The sequence below is a fragment of the Acinonyx jubatus genome, chromosome D3, assembly GCF_027475565.1.
Source record: "Acinonyx jubatus isolate Ajub_Pintada_27869175 chromosome D3, VMU_Ajub_asm_v1.0, whole genome shotgun sequence".
Lineage (NCBI taxonomy): Eukaryota > Metazoa > Chordata > Mammalia > Carnivora > Felidae > Acinonyx > Acinonyx jubatus.
Window position 1 is genome coordinate 73,614,434 of NC_069392.1, and position 18,875 is coordinate 73,633,308.

General features: G+C 39.4%; 1 protein-coding gene across 6 annotated transcripts in view; it reads left to right on the forward strand.

The window, feature by feature from the left end:
* Window positions 1-1,787: 1,787 nt before the first annotated feature.
* Window positions 1,788-18,875, forward strand: part of WDR7 (WD repeat domain 7) — a 352,494-nt gene continuing 335,406 nt past the window's right edge. For 5 of the 6 annotated variants that reach the window (XM_053205738.1, XM_053205737.1, XM_053205734.1 and 2 more), the window contains exons 1-2: window positions 1,788-1,927; window positions 16,707-16,786. The gene's annotated coding sequence lies outside the window, so the exon portion shown is untranslated. The remainder of the gene's footprint in view (window positions 1,928-16,706; window positions 16,787-18,875) is intronic. The other variant, XM_053205735.1, reaches the window with a different exon arrangement.

Sequence of the window (18,875 nt, forward strand, 5' to 3'; positions counted from 1 at the left end):
TTCTGTGCTTCCTATATTTCCAAATAGTTCTTGTAATTTGTAAAGGAGATCATGAACTTAACAGTTTAAATGTATTCATCATCACAACAGAGGAAGTGAGTATATGGAACCAGCTGTCCAAGGAATTAATTTCTTCTATTTAACACAATTTCCCTGCTCTTCCCTTGCCCCCATGTGTTTGGAAGGCAGATAAAGTTGAGGAAAATTGTAGAATCCCAATTTGCAGTATAAGACAATTTCAGAATTGCTGATTTTCAAGGGTTCTATTGACTTCCCTGGTCAACATTATGATTTAGTTTTTCTCCTAGTGGCAGCAGAGCTGGTCTGTACAAATAAATGGCATATAGGAAACAACACCCAAGACCTAAAGAATGCTAAAAGGCCTAGTGAAGGAAGAGGGGGAATGCCCCCCAGAACACTGATGGGTCTGCGATGTGTTGCGGGGAGGAGGATTGTCTAAACTGGAAAGAAGGGAAGAGGGGAAGGTTGTCATTTGCAAGAATTATAAACTGACAGAAAGCCTTTTGACCAAACCAATTCCTAGCGCTCTTTTGATATATTAGCAAGGAAATGCTCCTGTCTCAGGGAGTTGTTTCTGCCCTGTTCTAATTCCCTAATCCCCTGCTTCAGACCCATCCCAATAGGATTTCGCTGTTCAAGGTTCAGTCCAAGGACCAGCGGCAAAGGACGTTCGTTACCTGGGAGTTCATTAGAAATGGGGGATCTCAGCAACCCACTTCAGACCTACTGAATCAGAAACTTCATTTTGACAAACTCCCCAGCTGATTCCTACATACATTTTACTTCTGAGGATTGCAATAGAATTCTTGTCCTATAAATCCATTAGTGAGATTATGAAGAAAAAACAAAGCTATGGAATGAAAATCTTTTCTGTCTTTTTAACATAACTGACCATTGGCCACCAGCATTGCACCAGTTTTTCCCTTGGCTGCTGTTCATTCATTCAACAAATATTTGGGAGGAAGATAAGCAAACATAATACATAACTAACATTTATTGAGCTCGCTTAACCTCCTAGACACCCATGAGATTATTATGCCCACTTTTTTATGTGGGGACATAGAGGAGAATAAAGAGAAGCAGCATCATGCCCCAGATGACATTAAGAGTGTGCAGTGGAGCACCCGGGATCCCAATACAAGCCTCTGTGAATGCAGATCTCACGCTCCACTAGGCTCAACCGCCCACACGGTGTACATTCATTCCCTCTCCTCTACAGGAATGTTGCACAAGGTCAGACTTCCGTAGCCGAGCAGCAGAGTTCCTCCTCTGGCCCTCTGCGTCGTGGGCAACAGCTAAGTTCGAGGTCAGAAGGAAGCAGTAACCAAATTCCAGAGCTAACACTTTCTAAGTGTCTGGACCGAGTCTCGGGGGCGTTAGAGTAAACTTGGGACAGCCTGGGAACACCTAGACTTGCCATTTCATTCTTCCCTCCATCTTGGTCCTCCAAGCATGGGAATTGGAGGCGAGATGAGAGCCTAGACCAGACTTCCCAGGACCAAAATGGCGGCCGCGCACTCTTTGCCCAAAGTCGACAACCCTAGCCTCCGTTCGGTCTCCATGGTGACGCGGTCAGCTTCACCGGCTCCAGCCTAGGCCAGGCAAGTATGGAAATGATGATCATTTCCCTCCCCCTCATTTTTGCGACAGTTGCAGCGAAAGTCACGGCAGTTGGGTGTCAGCTGATTTACTGCAGCGGCGGCGGTGGCGGCGGCGGCAACGGCGCCTTGCAGCCTCGGTGGGGACACGCCGGCTGCGCTCGGGTTGCGGTCCCCAAAGGTTTGCCTACGCTGATTTGAGCACCCCACATCCTCCCCACAGAACGTTCTCGCCTTGTCCGCCTTTGCTGGGGCACCCGCGGGCGGTGGGACAGACAACATCGCGGCATGAGTTGAAGCTGTGACAGGTAAGGGGGCTTTCCAGCCACCCCAGGGGGAACGTTCCCCCGGCGTGGGATGTGCCCGCGACGTGGAGGTCGGCTGCCGGGGGTCAAGGGTCACAGCCCGTTCTGAACGTGGGCGGCGCCAGCTGTTCGAGCGCTGCTGATGGAAGTTCTGTTCTTTGCCGAGCTTGCAGGTTCAGGCCCATAGCTAGGCGCGTTTGCCTGGAGCGGGGGTTTTGCCTCGGGTCTTTGGGGCTCCTTGGCCTGGTGTGTGACATTTGCTTTTGGTGACACTGGCTTTGGTCATGAGATGGAACCTCCCTGCCCGCGCTGGCAATGTAAAGGGAGTGAGGTGGTTTGTGATGAGGGGTGGGTGGCTACTAACGGTGCTTTTGGGTAATGTGCTTGCTTTGGGGGTAAGCACGGTCTCTCCTGACCTATCGGTACTCCTCTCTAGTTTGTTCTTGCCTAAGGTACTGACGTCTGTTACAGTTTCATTTTTGAGGTGCCACCTGCTCGCCCTCATCCCTTTGCCATCGGACTTGGTCTAAGGATACCTGCTACTCCCACTTACTTTTGGGTCCCAGCGTTCTGTATGTTTGGAGTCAACGCTGCCTTTGATTCAAAACTTTACTTTTATGTTTTGACTCACTTGCTTTGGCAGTTTCTGAGGTTCTAGGCAGAATTTGCTTGTTCTTATAGTTTGAAATTATGGCAGGTACGGTTGCGTCTTGACCGCGTTGGCAATTTTGGGATGCTGCTGATTTTAGGATTCATTGAGAGCTACAGCTTGGTTTCATAGTAACATTTGCCGTAAGCCAAAAAAAGGCAGGGTATGACTCTTTCAGATGATGTTGCTTAGGACTTTATGGATAAGATGGCAAGAATCACACGTTGTCTAAGAGAAATTGATTGACTTTTTGAAATTTTGGCGTAACATACAAATTTTCTTGCTTTATAAGCTACTTGTGGCAATGGAGGTGGAAGCCGGTTTAAAGGTAAAAATAATGTATTGAAACACCTTAATTTACAAAGAATCAAAAACTTCCTTGATTTCAGTGAAAATAACAGGTCTTAATTATTTCAAATTGGGAAAACAGAACGTACATAGATGGTAAATCCCTCATTAATTTCAACAAGAGATTATTATGGAGACATTCATTTGATTAAATGTCTATATTTTAAAAACAGTCCAGAGCTCTACCTAACAAAACTAGACAATACACTTTATTTTTTCTTATTGCCACCTATACGTAGCTAAATATTAAAAGATCTTGGTGATTAAGTAAATCTAAAGGACTGGGCTTTGCTTTATTTGAGTATCATTGAAGGAACTTAAATTTTGAGTAGTGAGCCTTGTATCTTACAATTTCCTTTTATTTCTATCTTGGATATAAGTTCTGTTTTGAAGCAATGTAAGTGGAGTGGTTTTTCCATGTAACGGGCTTAACGTTGAAAACTTGAAAGTAGTGAGCTAGTTTTAATGCCTTTGTCATGAGAGCATTGAGCCTTAGTAGGGTGCTCTGTTAGGTATGAGCCCTTAAAGTTTGTTTTGGACCTCAGGTGCAGAGGATTGAATGAATCATTCTCAATTCACTGATCATCATTGGCTGTTCAAGGTGTGTCTCCTGGTTTGTTTTTTTTCCCCAATCATTGTCTTTTATTTCCAGTTCCCACCCCATTCCCTTGTTCATCAACCCGTTGGAAGCCATTTTAGCATGTGTGATACGTATCCTTCTGTTTGTAGGTGTTATTAAGTATATATTGTCTTGGGTGCCCACATTTTTAATTTTTAGGGATATCATGTTATATATTAAATATTATATATCATATATGCTGTATAATATCATAAATTGAAACTTTTTCTCCTTACCACATTAAAAACATTTTTTTTAATGTTTATTTTTTTTTGAGAGAGACAGAGACAGAATGCGAGTGGGTTGGGGAAGAGAGAGGGAGGCACAGAATCCGAAGCATGCTCCAGGCTCTGAGCGGTCAGCACAGAGCCTGACGCGGGGCTCGAACTCATGAGCTGTGAGATCATGACCTGAGCCGAAGTCGGCCGCTCAACGGACTGAGCCACTCAGGCGCCCCTCCTTCTTACCACATTTTAAAGAGCTATTCGTGTCACTGTCCATTGCATCTGACTGTTGCAGAGTGTTTCAGAGAGTGTATCTACTACAGGTTATCAATCTGCTCTCCCATTTGTGGATACCCATTTTACCTTTATTTTCCTTCTTCTATAGACAATACTGTATAATAAATATACATCTGAGGCCTCTATGATGCTTTCTTTTTTTTATTTATTATTTCATTTTTATTTTTTAGCGAGAGAGATTGAGAGCAGGGAAGAGGAGCAGAGAGAGAGAATCTTAAGTAGGCTCCATGCTTAGCATGGAACCTGATGCGGGCTCAATCTCACGACTATAGGTTCATGACCTGAGTCAAAATCAAGAGTCAGATGCTCAACTGACTGAGCCACCCAAGCGCCCTTATGATGCTTTCTTTGAGATCTATATCCAGGATTGTGATTTCTGGATCATAGTGCATTCTGCATTCCTATGTTTTATCAAAGGACTGCTGGATTGTGTTCCAGAACAAACTGCAACGGTCTGTACTCCTGCAGAAAGTTCTTGACCGTTTCTGTGTCCTTGGATCTCCCTGGATGCTTAGTGTTATCCAGTGTCCTAGTTTTTCCTGGCACTAATTGATACAAAGTAAAATCTCATTTTAAGTTACATTTCACTGTTACTAAGGAGTTTGAGCATTTCTTCATGTGTATTTTATCTTTTCGTTTTCCCTCTTGTAAAATTGTTCATCTCTTTCTCATTTTTACTTTGAGGTTTCATTACTTGTTAATCTGCAGAAATTCCTTGTATTTCCTAGATACTGGTCTTTAAAATATTTTGAGTGTTCTTGTTTCTATTCTATCATTTGTCTGTAACATTTTTCCTGATGGGTTTCATTGAACAGAAATCTTCAATTTTGATGTAATCAGATTGGAAAAAAATTGCCTTCTGGTTTGTGCTTCGGGGGTTTTGAGAAGTGTTTCCCTAAATTTTATGTCATAAAGTTACTCTTATGTTCTACTAACTTTATAGTTTTCTTTAAAATGTATAGGTCTTTAGTGCATCCAGTCTTTTTTTTTTTTTTAATGTCACAAGGAAGAGATCCAGTTTATTTTCCATGTAGTGTGCCAGTTTTCCTAGAAGCATTCTCTCTTTTCCCCTTACACAAGGGATGCTACCCTTATTGTAGAACGAGTTCTCTTACATACTCTGAACACTCTATTCTGATCCTTTGGTTTATTTCTTTGCTCTTGCTGTAATATCATATGGCTTTCACACAATGTTTTGTATTATTTTTCTTTCTCTACATGAATAATTCTTCCCATTTTCTCTTAGTCTTGTTTTGAAATAATTGTAGATCACAGGCAGTTGCAAAAATAGTGCAGAGAGGTCTGATTTCCCCCAATGGTTACATTTTATGTAACTTCAGGCAATTCCCCCCAGTGGTTACATTTTATCCAACTACAGTACAATAGCAAAACCCAGAAATTGACATTGGTGCAATGCCTGAACATGGTTCTATGCCATTTGATCACCTGTGTACATACCTGTAACTGGCACTGTGATCAAGGTAGAGAACTATCCCATCATCATGAAGATCTCCTTCCTGCTATACCTTTTTAGTCAAATCCATCTCCCTTCAATCCCTAACCTCTGGTCACTAATCAATTTTCCATCTCTATAATTTTATCGGTACAGGAGTGCCATATAAATGGAATTACACAACAGAAAGCTTTTTGAGATTGAGATTCGTCCAAATTGTTGCATGAGGTAATTTTTGAGATTCATCCAAATTGTTGCATAATTTGACTAGTATTCCATGGTATATATGTACCTCAATTTGTTTAACCATTCCCTGGGACGTTGGGGCTGTTCCCAGTTTTGGGCTATTACAAATACAGCTGCTATGAACATTTTTGTACAGTTTTTTTTGTGTGTGTTTGGATGTAAAGTTTCATGTTTTCTGGGATAATTGCCTTGGAATGTGATAGCTGGGTGGTATGATAATTGTAAAGTTTAGTTTGTGAAGAAACTGCCAAACTGTTTTCCAGGGTGGCTACACCATTTAACATTTCCACCAGCCGTGTATGAGGGATTGAGTTTCTTTGCAGCCGTGCCAGCATTTGGTATTATCACTATATTTTTATTTTACTTGTTTAGATGTGTAGGGATAACTCTAGGGAGCCTGGGTGGCTCAGTTGGTTAAGTATCCGACTTCGGCTCAGGTCATGATCTCACAGTCTGCGGGTTCCAGCCCCATGTTGGTCTCTGTGCTGACAGCTCAGAGCCTGGAGCCCGCTTCAGATTCTGTGTCTCCCTCTCTCTCTGCCCCTCCCCTGCTCATGCTCTGTCTCTCTCTGTCTTAAAAAGAAAAAACAAAAAACAACGTTAAAAAAAAGTATGGGGTTAGTGAAGTTTGTAGGTTCGTTCCCATTTTGTCCCCTTCATTGTTGCACTTTATAAAGAGTTCATGGTCTTAGCTATGTGCATGCCATTGATCACAGGCAGAACCAACTGAGAGTTTTCCTACGGCCCAGTGAAATCCTGTTATCAGTGAGGATACCTTATGTCCCTACTTACAGATAATATGATTATGATGTCAACTTCGAATTTGAACCCTGTGCTTGTGGTTCATTTGCCTTGATCTGTATCTGATTACTTAAAGCTACTTTGCTGAGAAGACCACAAAAATTTATGTTGGAAGAAGTCCTACATCATGACTACATTCAGAAAGTCCTTGGCCAAGTAGAGTTTTTATTTCTTTTCTATTAACATATATACTGTATTCATGAAATATCAAACACTTCAAATAAAATTAGGCATCTTTTCCAAAATGTGTTGGTGATGTTTAATGAACATGTAGGTTTTGTTTTGTTTTGTTTTGTTTTGTTTTGTTTTGGCTGATAGTTGCTTGGGTTAATGGAAGTCAGAAAATGATGGAATAATAAAAAGTTAGGGCACTGGTCAGTTTAGGGCAGAGAAAATTGCTCAAGTGCCAATGGTTATTCTGCAGGCTCTTTTAGAATAGAAAATTACTGGAAATACATGACTTTTTAACCACTGTCTCCCATTCAGCTTAGCAATTGTAATTTATGACCTTTCAAACTCACTGAAGGTATTTTACTAGCGTTTTGAACATACATATTTCTTTCTGAATGTTGGTAGTTAATATATGTCAGTGATAACAGACTGATAGAGTGTGCCAGTTAGCTTCTGTTCTCACATTCAAATTATTTATTTGGCTGTCTTCCTTAAGGGCTCTTCTTTTTTCTAAACATTTCAAATATAAACAAACAGTAAAAACCACCATTAGGGGGAGTGAAAAGTTCACACTAATAAAAGATCACTTTACTTAGTTTAAGAAACAGTTTTCTGACTCATTAACAGGCCTTCGTGAGTGTAGTAGTGATTAAACTATGTCAGCTAATTAGCTGCATGGGTCCTACGACATGTCTGGTTGTGTATGTGTCACAGATAGAATAGAAGAGGAACAGCCTGCAGCTTAGGAAAAACAGTATGTTAGCAGGGATTTGACTAGGGGGACTTGTATTAATTGTTGCAATTATTATAGAAAATTAATTGATTAGCAACTCTTCAGTGAAATCCAGAGCATGTAAAATCAAGACGTATTTTCATTTGCTGATGGATACAACTCTTTTTTAAGCCAAAGCAAATATACTTTATTCACTTCTTTGTTCGTGTATTCAACAAGTATTTGGGTGCATGCTACGTGGCAGAAATTCTGGGCACTGGAAATACAGTGTAGAACAAAACAAACATCAATCATCACTTTCAAGTTTACATTATAGTGGGAGAGCCAGAAGAGAAATAAGCAAAACGTCTGGTATGTTAAAGGATTGTAAGTGCTCTGGAGAGACAGGATAAAATACTGTTAGGATAGTAGATTTTGTCATTTATGTTAGTTGGGAAAGGGCTCGCTGAGAAGAGACCTGAAGGGGGTCAGGGAGTGTGCCCTGAAGACCTGCCTGGGGGACACTGTTCTGAGATAAGACCCTGCCTGATGAGTTGAAGAAAACCAAGAAAGAGTCAAGAGCGGATGAAGAGAAAGCATGGGAGACAACAGCAGCCTCATTCATGTAGGATAGGCAGTTGTATAATTTGGCTGTTACTCTGAGCGAGACAGGAAGTCATGGGAAGAATTCCGAGCAGATTCGTGATGCGATGTGATGAAAAAAAAAATAGCGTCATTCTGTATGCTCTGTTGAGATTGCAACAGGAAAACAGGGGGACCAGTTGAGAGGCTATTGTGTTATTCATGGTGGGAGATGCCAGTGATTTGGAGTGGGGTGGTGGTAGTGAAGGTGTAGGGGAGTCTTACGGCTCCGGATAGAGTACTTTGAAGGTATTACCGGTAGTGGTTTTTTTCTGATGGTGTGGGGTGTGGAATGTATGTGAGGGGAGACTCAAAGATGATTCCAGGATTTTGGCCCGTGGAGCTGTAAAAATGGAGTTGCTGTCAACGTAGATGGTGAGGATTGTGGGAGGCACAGGTTTGGGCAAGAAGACCAGGGACTCACTTTTGAACAGGTCAAGTTTGAGAAGCTAATTAGCTATCTAGAGGGAAATGTTGAGTAGGAAGTTGGATATGTGAGTGTGGAGTCAGAAGACAGCCTCAAGCTGTAAGTTAGGAATTGCCAATGGGTAGTTGGTATTTAGGCCATGAGGCTTGGTGAGATCATTGAAGGAGGGAGGAAGGAAGGGAAGGAGGGTTGCCAGAAAAGTGCGAGGACTAAGCTCTTGGAATGCCAACATTTAAAGGTCAAACATGAGGGAAAATGAGAGACTAAAGCTCGAGAGGTGTCAGGAAGGAATGAAGACCTGGAGGCAAAGAGAAGTGTTTTAAGGGTGAGGAAGTATGAACTATGCCAAATGCTGCTAGTAGGTCAAGAAAGATGAAGATTCGGACTTGACATTGGATTTAGTAATGGAGAGGTCATTCGTGACCTTGTCAAGAGCAGTTGTGACAGGTAGAACACTTTTCTGTGGTCTCTAAGGAAAAGGGTAATGTTATGAATTAGGGCATTCTGACTTGGAGAGAGGTTACATATTTCCTTAAGGTTTGTAGTTAGTAAGTGCAGGAGCTGGGACCGTCCCTTGCCAGAATGACTGTCAAATCATCGTATTTACTCAGCATACTTCACCAGTCCCCAGAATAATGTGGCAATTCAACTTCCAGTTTGGGGCAGCATGTTTGTTTCTACTTCTGGGTCGTTTAATTTATGAACAGTGAAAAACTTCAGTGCTCAATTTAGTTTTGATGGCAATATGAGGGAAAAAAGTAGGAATAACCGAGAGGCAGGTGAGATTAGAGGAGAGATTTGGTTCTACCAAATGGGGTCCCTGTTGCCTAAAATTTAGGGGCTCGATGGGCATCGTTTGCTTTTAGCTTAATCGTAGCTCTTGAAACTGAGGCGGGTTGGTGATAGAGCAGAAGTTGAATTCAGACATCCTGATGGCAGCTGTAGAAATTTAGAAAATGACTCATGCCTCAACATCTATGAATCATTTAAAAAATTGTGATATATTTTTGACCAGATAGCTCTACAGTTCTTCAAAACCTGATTCTCATGTGCTCAGGGCTGTTTTGTAATGAGAAAGAAGACTGTGTTGTCTTCCATTGCCATCTGCTCATTGCACATGTCCTTTTGAACAGAATATTGGAACTCCTTTAAAACAGCAGTTCTTAAGTTTCAAGTTCATTGGGAGTAGGTTTCTTGCCACTCAAATAATAAAGTATAATGTTGTCAGTTTAGAGACAAGCTGAGTGTTCAGAAGGTTGTGTCCCTCACAACTCTCGAATTCCAGAAACCTTTTGTTCTGAGTAAGCAGCTCAATTATTTCTTAGTACATTTTATGGCCTAGCTGTCTTATTGCTTTATAGTCAAGAGTATGATCTGATTCAGTTTTTTCCAAGTCTTTAATCAATTGGTATCAAAAGCACAGCACAAAGAAAACTCATAGTCTTAATAATCACTTCCTTCATGACATCATATTGTGAATTTGACTTGAACACACTCTTCTGACAAATGAAGTAGGAATATTCTATGAGAATCTGAATAAACCTTTACAGACTTTCCTTTTTTCTTCCCTTGCAGCTGTGGCAAGTAAGGTTGAGCTACTTACGGTCCTTGTTTCTTGTGTTCCCCGTCAGAAGGTGGGTAGTGTAGGCTGTTCATGTGTGCCCATTCTCATGAGAGAGAATTTGAGTTTGTTGTTCTGTAAGTCTCAGGGGGCCTGCCTGGCACACAGGAAGTACACAGACTGAGATGATATTGGCTCTCCTCTGAAAATGCCCGTGTTCCTGGGATAGAAATACACCTTGCTTTTGCATTTCAGAGTTAAAATTTATTTGTAATGTTTGTTTATTTTTGAGGGTGGGAGGGACAGAGAGAGAGGGAGACACAGAATCCAAAGCAGGCTCCAGGCTGAGCTGTCAGCACAGAGCCCAACATTGGGCTCGAACTCACAAACTGCGAGATCATGACCTGAGCCGAAGTCAGACACTTAACTGACTGAGCCACCCAGGTGCTCCCGAGAGTTTAAAAAGCAATGTAGAGAAATTAACATTGATCTCATACTCGATTTTTCACATGTTGTCCTGTTTTATAGCTTTAGAAATCACATGAGATATCAGTGTTATATGTGATATCGCAGAACAGCATGGTCTTATCACAACATCACTCCATAGGTTATTGATGGTTTTAAAGGAGGAAAAAATAGTTACAGTGGGGATATCTGGTAGTCAGTACCTTAATCAAATGGTGTAGGACAATGTGATGTTACATGCCTCCTGTGGTGATGTACCATGCAGTGTATACAATGTCATCTATGAAGTATTCTTGCCCAAAATGTTTTACTTGAGCCTAGTGATGTTTTGGGTTCAAATTCCAGTTTATGGAAAAATAGGAGATAGAGAAACAAGCTAAATGACATGAGAAAAAAAAATCACACAAATCTAAAATGTGTAACATTTTATGAGCAATTCATTTTGTTTTTTGTTTTTTTTTTTAATTTATATGAAAAAAACAAAGTTGGGACTGTTTTAGAACTAAAGACCAAAGAGACATAACAACCAAATGCAATGCATACAACTTGAATATTTACTGGTTTAAAAGAAGTTACAGAAAACATTTTTTAGACAGCTAAAGTAATTTGAATATAGGCTGGATTATAGATGCTATTAGAGAATTATTATGGTGTTGATAATGGTGATTGTGATAATGGGATTGTGTTTATGAAGGACAATTGTCTTTATTTTTAAGCTGTATATTTTAAATTATTTAGTGGTGAATTGTCATAGTGTGTGTAGATTATTTTCAAAAGGTTTAGCAAAAAAGAATATGTATGTGGGTACATACATACACAAATGTTGACAAGGGAAATATGGTACCATATTATTCGTTGAGTGAGTTTTATACTCTTTTTTGAACCTTTTGTACCTTTGAAATTTTTCATAATAAAAAATTGGATCATAAGGGGAAAAGTAAATTTCATCCTAAGGTTTTTATTAAAAGAAAAATCAAATTAAATAGTCCAAATCCAATGAAAAACAGAGATATGAGATCTTCCCTTGTCCTTTGAATTCTTCCTAGGGCTTTCTATGCTTTCATATATCTAGGCAGAAGAAAGCTGCCAAGATAGAGGATAATTGTGGGAGAACTGAACCAGACACCGAAGAGAGACGGTTGAGGATTAGAAAGTGATCGGCCATGTCAGACCAGCAGCTTTATAAGACTGTAAGAACTGAATAAAATTGGTTGGATTTAGAAAGAATGGAAAGAATAGGTGTCAACAGTACATTATTGTCAAAGCAGCCTCTCCTTCCTCACGTCTGTCCAGGGCATTGCTTCTCTCTGTTAGTACTGGAGAGTTCTGCCCTGGAGTGTCAGAGAAATCATTGATCTCTTCATGTAGAAGGAGCTCTTGAGTCCTTAGATCCTGTTTGTGGATAGAAACGCGAATACCTGAGACCTTTTGTAGTGAGGAAAGGGAAACAGGGAGTCAAAGACCACAGGTTTCAAAATGTTGATTGTAATTAGAATGACAGAGTCAGAGAACTAGATTTACAACCAGGCGTCAGTAACAAGGGAAGGCGTGTTGGATAAAGATGACATGTGAACATGTTAGAAGGACAAAGGCTAATTTAGTGGACATTAAAATGGTAGACAGGTAGAGGATGACTAAGGGAGTAAGATTCTTGAAAGAGTCCAGAAGGAGTTCGATTTAACAAAAAAAGGGTCTTCTCTTGCTTGGCAAACAGAGCTTAGTAAATGCTAGGTATCATTATTCTGTTTATTCATTCAGTAAGTACATATTGACCAGTAGTAGAAGTCAGGAGCTCTTCTTAGTGTTGGTGAGCCACTGCAGATCCCAGTAGAATGAAGTTTGCTTGGTGATGATTAAATAGCAAAGGTGGCAGGCTTACCCTTGAGGAACACAGATTACAACTTTCTTTTTTTTTTAATATTTTTTTAAATGTTTATTTATTTTTGAGACAGAGACAGAGCATAAATGGGGGAGGGTCAAAGAGAGAGGGAGACACAGAATCTGAAGCAGGCTCCAGGCTCTGAGCTGTCAGCACAGAGCCCGACGCGGGGCTTGAACTCACGGACCGTGAGATCATGACCTGAGCCGAAGTCGGACGCTTAACCGACTGAGCCACCCAGGCGCCCCAGATTACAACTTTCTAAACAAATTACACATAAAGCCGTAAGTATTATGTGCCCGTATATAGAACATGTACTGAAAATATGTTTGCAGAAGTAGTGATTCATGGGTTTGGGGACAGAGCGCTCACAGCAGAGAAGAGCTAGGATTTGAAAGATTGTACACTACAGATAGATTCTTGTTAAACATTTTTTGGAAACTCTATGCACACGTGCATCATTAAAACAAAAGAAACTGGTGAGTCAGGGCCATTTTATTTCATTATTTATTAAGCTATATTTTGGAATACAGTGAAGTAGCCAAAGGGAGACTTTAAGACCAATGAATTTATCTTGAGAATTAGGATTCCCACTCAATGTAGCCTCTTACTTCTTAATTTCCTTCTTCATAGATAGTTGTCCTTGTGTTTTTTGTTTATTTTTGGTTTGGTATCATTAGAGAATTATTCTAAATGTTGTATGCATATGTATGCATGTATACATGTATATAGATACACATACATATGTCTTCCTTTTAAAGCCCAGAATGGGAGTGTGTTTTAAACACTACACTGTATCTTTATCTCCCACTATATATTTTGGAGATTATTTCATATCTCACACTGCAGTGTTCCATTGTAAGGCTCTATCATAATTTAATCTCTTGATTGGTGGACACTAAATTTTTTTCTATGTACCCTTTAAAAATGAGAGAAAATTTGGGGCACCTGGGTGGCTTAGTTGGGTAAGCGTCTGACTTCATTTGGCTCAGGCCATGATCTCACAGTTTGTGAGTTTGATCCCTGCTTCGGGCTCTGTGCTGACAGCTCAGAGCCTGGCTTTGGATTCCATGTCTCCTTCTGTCTCTGCCCCTTCCCTGCTTGACCTCTGTCTCTCTCTCCCTGTCTCAAGAATAAATAGACATTAGAAACAATTTTTAAAAATTAAAGACAATTTTAAACACAAACAAATCAAGTAATGTCATGAACCCTCTTGTACTAAAAAGAACTTCAACACTCATTTTTATAGGCTGGGTTCCCTGGTGAGCAAACCCTGAGATGGAGATTCGCCCTTAGGTTTATTAGGGAGTGCTCTCGGTATCAACATCCAGGGAAAGGAAGGACGGGAAGTGGGTTCTGCCAAAGGGAGAAGTTGAGTTATGATGAGTCTTAGTGGAATCTCAGTTGACCCGGTGGGGGGGGGGGGGGATGAGGGGAACTCTGAAGATGGAATGACCCTTTAGGGCTATTCTGAATGGATACGAGAGGACCTGGTTTTTATATCCCTGAATCGATCAGTCATTGGATATGGGCTGTCCCAGGGGAAGGGGGTAAGAGCTTGGGTAAAACATGTCCTTTTGGCTAGGGCATTTCCTTCCTCCCTCTATATGCCGCTGAGCCCCGACATTGTATCATTTTGTTCATAAATATTACAGTTCTACTTACTTTTGATTAACGTGATTTAGTAAAACACATTGATTAACCAAGTTGAGTGAAGAATGACGTTTTCTGGTATATGGAAGTTTTTGGCAAGTGAAGACAGTATAGAATAGTGAAGGGTATTTCATTAGGAATCAGGAGGTCTGTGTATGCCTGTGAGCTCAGTTTGCCATGCGATTTTGAGAAAGTGGCCAATGTATCTGAATATCCACCAAAATAAAAACTGTTAGATGGCAGATGAGCTATATTCTCTCCATTTCTAAATCAGGAAGCCAGTTTACTTATTTATTTATTTTTGGTCAACTATAAAAGTCTTTCTTTTATAACTGCTTAAATGTAAAAAAACAAGCAAAGCAGCAGGAAGTAGACCCATTTTCCTCAACTTTTGCAAAGATTTGGTTTACTGATATAGGCAAAGGGTGCTTGCACTTTTGTTGTTCCTGTGGAACACTTTCTGTTGAATTCTCTGGTGCCATTTTATGAAAATATTCTCTGACTTACAATTTCTTGAGACCAGATTAGCTGTCTGTTCCCCTTCTGCCTCATTTATGTTATCACTTCCCTTCCTCCCTCCTGTCATGCTCGCTTCCTCCCTTTCCTCATCACTCTGCCTAGAAAATAGGTCTTTTTCTTGCCTCTAGCCTTACATATTGCATCAAACCCCATGATTTATTGTTCTTCTGTATCGTCTTGTATTTTCTTTTTCTTTCAAAACTCATAATTTTAGCTAAGCTTCTTCTTTGTGCTCACCCAGCCTAATTGTCATAGCATCATATTTGTTTTCCCTCTCTGTAGTTTTTTCACTGCGTTAATCCAAACTTTATACTATGTCACAGAGTTTTAGCGTGTCGCTTCTCTGTCTACTTAATGGGACCACTAAGTCACATTAGTCTGATCCTGCCCAAGGCTAATGTGAAATCTGGTAGTATCTTCTCCCTTCTCAAAATCTATTTTGGTTAAGTGTAGACTCATTTGTCCCATATATTAGAATCTGAATTTGTTAATGACTTCACTGGGCATCTGTAGTGTAATAATAGTGCTTATCCTTTATGTAGAAGGCTTTTAATATTTCAAAATGCTTTTCTTTTCTCTTGTCCTTGTAGTACCTTTCTGTGAAGCCTATTTCATAGTTCATGCGCATCGCTATCAACTTGGTGTGAGCACCAAGTCCTATCTGTTGTGTCTTCGAAATAGCTCTCATATTCCTCTTGTTATTGCCATTCTCACTATTACTGTCCTTCATCATATATTCATTGGAGACAGCCTATGTGGCAGAAACCATGCTAAGCATTATGTGGTGAATACACACACACGGTTCTGATCTTAGGGAACACGAGCATAAAGAGTAGTAGCGGAGAGTAGAAGACGTTTGTTGGTTAAACAAAAAAGCCCAGAAGTAAGTAATGAGAGATTGTGATAAATGTCAGTACCATCATTTCTTACCAGCAGTACTGCAGCGGCCCCACTGTCTTCAGACCCACAGTGTTACCCCTATTCATTGTATTGCGGCTGGAGTGATCTTTCTGAAAAGCAAATTTGGAGGTCAAACTCTTGACCTGTTTCCTGTTGCTGTCAGGTAAAACTCTACACTCCTTCAGATGGCTTATCAGCTTCTTTATCATTTGGTGCATATTGACCTGTTGTTTCTTGTGTCATCATTTGGCCTTTGGGTTCTGAATGCCACCTCTCCTGTTTTCACTGCCAAGAAAGAATTGAGCTTTCTTATCTATGGGTTTTAGAACATGCAATTCCCCCAGCCTCTTCCTGGGTTAATTCTCACCATTATTTCTCCAGAAATCCTTCCTGGACCCACTAAAGTGTAGGTTAGGATGTCCACCTTTTGTGTCTCCATGGGTCTCGAAATTTCTCCTGTATCACACTCTATGGTAATTGTTTGCTTGCTCATGTATATGCTCTACTGGATAGTTGAATTGTGTCTATATTATCAGCTGTTGTAATGCTGTGATACAGGCACAAAATTAAAACTTGGGAAATGCTTCTCTGAAATATATACTAATTATTATTATTATGAGACAGAATTTAATTTAAAAGCTGTTTTAGTATCACATAGGAGGTTGCAGTATTACTGCTAATGAAGTCATGCAGAACCAAATTGTCATATGTGCAGATAATAGAATTGTGTCTGACAAACCTATACAGTGGTACTTTAGGTTATAGCAGGAAGTCATTGAAAGATCATAACCTTATTAAAAATCCAACTTTATTAAATATGAAATGGCACTGCTGGAAGAAACCAGTAGATGTGGAGGCAGAATGTGAAAAAGTCGGGGCGCCTGGGTTGAGCTTAGGACTTCAGCTCGGGTCATGACCTCACAATTTGTGAGTTTGAGCCCCACATCAGGCTTACTGCTGTCAGCACAGAGCCTGCTTCAGATCCTCTGTCCTTCTCTCTCTGCCCCTCCCCACTTGCATTCTCTTAAAAATAAAATAAAAATATTAAAAAAATAATAACGTGAAGAAGTAGGAAAATCTGTGTTTTTTAAAAATTAGTATTTACTGAGCATCTGCCATGTGCTAGGCATTTCACTAGTTGCGTTATGTGCATTTTTTTCTCTTAGTCATTAGGATGGCTTTCCTAAAAGACGGTATTATTGTCCATCTTTTACAGATGGGGAAGCTGAGACCCAGAGGGGTAACTTTTTCAAGATTCCATAAAAGAGCCAGGATTTGAATATAGTTCTTCTAATTGTGAGTTCAGAGTTCTTTCAATTATGATTATTTTTGTTCTTCTTGTTGACTGAAGTACAATTGTATTTCTATGCAGAACTAAGAAATAGGGGAAATTCAGTGAAATAGACAAATACATGAAATTAAAGTAACCAAAAGAGATGACTTAATTTTTACCTCTAAGATCCTTGCTCTTTACGATTTGAGGGTTTTGACTTCAAAGTGATGCAAAATTAATTTTATAAATAACTGTTGGGGAGAAAACTAAACCTCAGAAATGATATGACCAAAGACTACATGTTTAGTGGTAGAATGAGGTGTCGACTCTGGAACTTCTGCTATTTGGCTGTAAAACTTTATCACTGTAAAATTTTTATTTGATATACAATCTCTAAATGTAACTTTAACACTGATTTTGATATAAACATGAATGAAAATGGAATGTTCCTAATCTTCTTTTTCTAGAAGTATCTAGTCTTAGAACATACCTGTTTGTGATTTGAAAGCCAGCATTTTCCCTTGATATATTAGTGACAAAATATGAATATGTTGTACACAATATTTTGGAGAGTTGGATAATTTTATTCAGAATTTCTATTAAAGTTAATACTATGTCAGATTAATAATTTGTTCAGTCACTTTTGTTTTGGGCCTTTTCCATGAAAATATGAATTTTAAAATCTCAATCCTGTTCTAGGACTTTCATTTCCATTTAATATAAAGCTTTTTTGGAATGTATTTAATTCCCTTCAGACAATAGATGATAATGTTGCAAACAAAGACTGGATTATTAGCTAATCAATAGAGTGGTTGAGTGATGATGGTTGAAAAACTGCATACTCTTGATTTATATTGCCTTTTATTGCTCTTAAGTCATGTGTGGTGCCAATTTAGAGTGTCTTGGCTTATCCGTTACTCATTTTATTTTATTTTTTTTACATATACATATATATTTTATTTTTAATTTAATTTTTAATTTTTTAAAATTTACATCCAAGTTAGTTAGCGTATAGTGCAACAATGATTTCAGGAGTAGATTCCTTAATTCCCCTTACCCATTTAGCCCATCCTTCCTCCCACAAGCCCTCCAGCAACCCTCCGTTTATTCTCCATATTTATGAGTCTCTTCTGTTTTGTCCCCCTCCCTGTTTTTATATTATTTTTGTTTCCCTTCCCTTACGTTTATCTGTTTTGTCTCTTAAGTCCTCATATGAGTGAAGTCATATGATATTTGTCTTTCTCTGACTGACTAATTTCACTTAGCATAATACCTTCCAGTTCCATCCACGTAGTTGCAAACGGCAAGATTTCATTCTTTTTGATTGCCGAGTAATACTCCATTGTATATATATACCACATCTTCTTTATCCATTGATGGACATTTGGGCTCTTTCCATACTTTGGCTATTGTTGATAGTGCTTCTATAAACATGGGGGTGCATGTGTCCCTTCGAAACAGCATACCTGTATCCCCTGGATAAATGCCTAGTAGTGCAATTGCTGGGTTGTAGGGTAGTTCTGTTTTTAGTTTTTTTGAGGAACCTCCATAATGTTTTCCAGAGTAGCTGCACCAGCTTGCGTTCCCAGTCTGTTACTCATTTTAAAGAAATTCAAACTTAGATTCCTGTGTCCTACCTAATTACATGGCTAGGTCGTGGCTGATTTGCCCATTTTTTGTTTTAATCAGTTGTTTAGAACTAGGTTACCACTTGTTACCAAGTGGTACTCTCAGTTAATCCTTCTTAGAAATACTTGTCTTTGATATAAGCCTTGTTATCCTTTATTTCACATTATTTCATTAGTGCTTTTAGTGGCTTTTCTAAAGTTTCACTTTTATTAGATTTTTAAGATAGTAGACAAAATGTTTTGAAGCATTTATATTTTTGATGGAACGAGATTATCATTTTTTTCTTATATATATTTCTTTTTTTAAATATAATTTATTGTCAAGTTGGCTATTGTATATATTTATTTGTATTAAGAATGTTCACACAGTTTGCTCATATAATGAACTGAAGATTCCTCATCCTGTTCCTTGGTTCGCTTTCTTTCTTCTTCTTTTCTTTCATTTAAGTTATATACTCACACAGTATAGGGTCAAGTAGATCTA